Raw genomic sequence first — 4,781 nt, 5'->3', positions numbered from 1 at the left:
TAACTTTCAGTATTTTATAACAATCATCCCCAAGTGGGGTGGGAGGGAGATAACCTGCTTCCTAGTTGGACTGTGGCCATGCTGTTAAGACGGGGAAATTATGCTGAGAAAAGGAGAGACTCCATTCCATTTAGGGAATGATGGAGACTCTATTTCTGATGACTAGAATAGTGGCAGATTGTGAGTGGGAGGTGGGTGAATACAGCTGATTCTTTTACATAAATCAGACCCCAAATCCAATGAAGGATGTCAGCTCTCCTCACTAAAAGTGGTTTGTGAGCACTATTGAAGTGGGTGGGGGGCATAGGGATGGAGGAAGAAAAGGAATAAAGGAAGTCGTAGAAAAGAGGGAGGAAGGTAGAAAATAACAAAGTAAAACACATAGCAATTCATATATTAGGAACTCATTTTGAAGCTATGTTGTATCACTTGGGCATAAATGACCTTCATTTCACTTTTCCTTTTTTCTGTTGCTCTTCTCTATAGTCCTCTATTTAAAACACCCTTACCCTTCTTTATTGTAACAATATGTGAAAATTGTTGGTCCATTTTTTTGTTTTCATTGGGAATTTTAGTAAAAATATTATACATAGAAAATTCTCTTTGAAGTCCTTAGTTTCTTAATTTCTGTGCTCTAGAACTTAGTCCCAAACTCCCGAAAAATCATAGTAGGATAATATGTCAATGTGCATATAGACAAAAACTACCTGATTAAAAACTGAGGTTCTAATAAGTAGCAGATTATGGTAACAAATACTCTCCTCTTAACTGGAATCAATGTGATTAAGAATAAATAGTTATTTTCTCTTCTGGCTATTGTATAGTGCTTTTTAAAAAAGATTACTTTTGTAATTTTAGACAATTGGACCTAATTTATGGCTCAAACAACATGAAAAATTTAAAACTGTGCATGATTCAGTAAACAATAAATATGAGAATGCTATATATCAAAATTTATAAGTCAGCCAAAGCTATACTCAGAGGTGAAGTAGTAGCCTTCAATATTTCATTCCCTTGGGGAACTAAAGAAAAATATAACTATAAATGAATTAAAAGTGAAACTCTGGAAATTAAACCATGAGGAAGTGAATAATAAAGATAAAAACAATGAGAGAATCAGAAACCTAAAAATAGTGAAAGTGATTAATCATCTCTAGGTATTAGGAAAGACTACTTAATTTTATTTGTAAAATAATATAATAGTTATATTTATCATATAAATTGTATTTAGATATGAATATACAGCATCTATAACAATAAATTATTTATTAACTTGTTTTTGTAAATTATTTTACTGATTAATGAAACCTTGTCAGTTTAATAAAAGGGGAAGCCAGAAGCAAAGTTAGAAATGAGAGCATTAAATTAAGAATATATTCAAGGACAATAAAAATCATAACAGACTCATGCAAACTTGTGTTCCAAAGTTTGAAAACCTCAATATTTTGGAAAATATATAAATTACCAAAATTGTTTGAGAATAATTAGAAAGAAATAAAGCAGTAGATGAAACTAAGTAACTAACTAAATACAACTTTAAAAAGTGATGTATTGTATTGAAAGTCTAAGTACTTGCTCTACACCAAAAATAAACACAACATTGCAAATTGACTATACTTCAATAAAAAAATCAGTTAATTAAAATTATAAGTACTGAAATAAGTCCTGGGAGCTTCAAAGTCCGATTGATTTAAAATGATTCTTAAATATAGAAAAATATTGAAAACTACCTAATTTTATGATGCTAGCATTACTGATACCAAAAATAGAGAAAAATAGTAACATAATACAATAAAAAAAACTACAGACCTTCTCCATTTATAAATACAAATACAAAAATATGACATAAAGTGATTTGACAGTTCCCAATATGAACTGCCTTCTCATCATGGTGCGTGCATTTGAGAGGGAGGTGAGGAGGACGTTGCATTTTTTATTCTTTATCAGAGAGGCCTCACTCCTGGAAAAGTGTCAGGCAGGTGGAATAGCTTCATCAATTCTGTGGCAGAAAAGGAGATCATAGAAATGATTAGACAGAATGTGTTTTCAGGGAATGATTTGATTCTGGATATATTTGCTTGAAAATAGAGACTGGGATTTAAGTTATTAAAGAGTCAAGCTTGATTTCTTTAAAATGCTTATACTATTATTAAAGTTAACATTTTTGTCAGGGAACAATTATAGATCAGTGTTCTGTATTAAATCTCCAATATAAATGGTCCATGTGCTGGTACTGCACATGGTTCAAGGAGGTGAAATTAATTGTTTGTTTCCCTAATCCTCATGCACAGTGGGCCCCACCATTGTATGTTCATGATCCGACCCATCTTCTCTCTCCACTCTGTGTTCTGATTTCAAAGATGACACTCTCTACCACCACCGCCTCCAACACCTGCCTCTCTCCTTATCTCTTTGCCCTGCCCTGTCTCTCTTTTTCTTCGTATTTTTGGGGGGCGTTTGGCAAGCAGGGCCTCTGTCAAGAGAAACCTGAATGGCACCCTCTTTGAGAGGAAAAAGCTGCCTTTACATGCCAGTCTTAATTTATGGGTAAGAGCTGCTACTGTACCTGTGTGAGGTTCCCACGAGAGTTTCACTAAATGTGTCTCTGCCAATACCAATGACCGAGAGAGACCTCCCATTAACTTCTGAATTAGCCAAATGGGACAGAGCTTAATCTAATATGTGTTATTTCATTTTCTAGGTTACTTGTTTTAAAGGAGATAAAGTATACTCATAGGCTGTCTAAAACCATCCTGGGAGATGTGCATGGAAGGACTCCATCTAAACAGTATTGGCTTCTGAGAAAGCTGGGTGCAGGCCCGAGGGCCCAATTCAGCTTGGTGGATGCCTTTCTCGCAGTAGGCAAAGCAGCCCCCTAACTCCAAAGAGCTTTGAGAGAAATTGCACATTAGTGAAAATGATGAGTGCTTGTGCTGGAGTTTTAAGATGCTGTGGGTAAAGGAGCTTTTTCCTCTATGGATATCTCTAAAGCCTACTTGAATTCTGCTTGGAGGTGGCATTCCTCACTGTGACCATGATCTCTTCTCTTTGGTCCAGTGTGACCAGTGCTATGAGCAATCTAGCCATCATCAGAAGCAGATTGGAAACTGATGGGCTGGAGCCAAAGGCTTCTCAGGAGGCAGCATGATACAGCGGAAAGAGAACCAAAACCGGCTGCCTGGAGACTGAGTTTCTTTCTCAGCTCAGGCATTAATGAGCTGAGTAACCCTGAACATAACTCCCTCTGAGCCTCAGTATCTTTATCTGTCAAGTGGGGGTAATCATATTTGCTCTGCATATTTTCCAGTTTATGATATTGATCAAATAAGATAATGGATATGAAAGTGTTCACAGGCTATAAAGCACTCTACAGATTTTAATTGTTTCAAGGGTGCTGGCATGTGGAATGGTCTGACAGGTTAGTGCAATCCTGTAGGTATCTTGGCAATGTCTTCTGGACTCTCTAGGATTTTCATGAAAGCAAAATTTGCTGAACAGAGCTGGATACAAGAAGCTCTCTCTTTTTATAGCCATCCTTCCCAACTGCCAGCCCTATTCCTGGGACTTCAGAATGTGCCAAGGTTAGACGACTCAGACAAGGGGTGTGAGCCATAACTTCTAAATCAGTTCTGGAAGGATGCCAGACCATCAGTTTAAAAAAGTGATTTGAGTGTTTTCCTGAGGACAAAGAATTACTTAGAGAGTATATCTTTCAAGAACATGTTATTGAAACTTGGGAAAAAGAGTTTTAAAATGTGAGAACACTAGTATTAAAAGCACTCTAAACCAATTACAGCGTATTTACTTGGATTTCAATTGGGGGGGATACCCTTTTCATTATTGGCAAGCTTCAAGAACATTAGAAACACTTCGCTGAAGACAATATAATATCCAAATCTGAAGTAGGATGTTTGTCCATTTAATTCGCTTTCTTGCTTTTACTTTCTTCATGAAGGCGGAAGAGCACTTACGTGTTTTCAATGCACAGTGTGTCCTGAGTAGGCAGTGTGCTTTTGGATAGTTAGCTCCCCTTGTCCCCCAGAGAAACATATGATATACTCACCTTCCCCTGGGGTTCCATGGGGATGCTATGGCAGAATAGGAGCGGGGCTAGGGGCAGGGTTCGATCCCTGAGCCTTTAGACCAGAAAAGCCCAGTCGATACCAAGGGCTAAGGATCTGCACACTTTAAGGAGCCCCTTTGCAAGGCCATGATGAAAGGTGTAGAGGCCTGAGGGAGACTTCTGTTCAGAGGTGCCCAGCATTTTAAAGATCTGTTGTCCACCAAGCATCGGCTGCCTTCTGCTAATGCAAGAGCTTTGCGGAATTTAGCGCCCTTTAGCCAGATGGTCATGGAACAGAGAGAAAATATCCATTTTTTTCCTGGTAGCTTCACTGTGTGGGTTTGAAATGAGTTTGGGGACCCCGTAGTGCACTGGTGAGTCCCTGGATGTCTGTGTATTTACTATTTAACATTAAATGAAGCTCTCCTCAGTTGTCCTTCCTCAAACCACAAGAAACCCTCTCTCCAGTTTTGTGTCACTTCACTTAATGTAAAGCTTGTGCCGACATTTCATTTCTGTGGGCAGTGGATGGTCTTCTATAACACAGAGCATTAGAAACACTTTGCTGAAGACAATATAATATCCAAATCTGAAGTAGGATATTTGTCCATTTAATTCGCTTTCTTGCTTTTACCTTCTTCATGAAGAACAGCCCATCAAACAGGGGCGAAAAAGATGGGCGAACCCATCATACTGCTGGGCTCCATGCTTTTGGAGT

This window comes from Vicugna pacos, chromosome 15 (assembly GCF_048564905.1).
Source record: "Vicugna pacos chromosome 15, VicPac4, whole genome shotgun sequence".
Lineage (NCBI taxonomy): Eukaryota > Metazoa > Chordata > Mammalia > Artiodactyla > Camelidae > Vicugna > Vicugna pacos.
The sequence above is the reverse complement of the archived record's forward strand: the minus strand, read 5'-3'. Positions refer to the sequence as shown.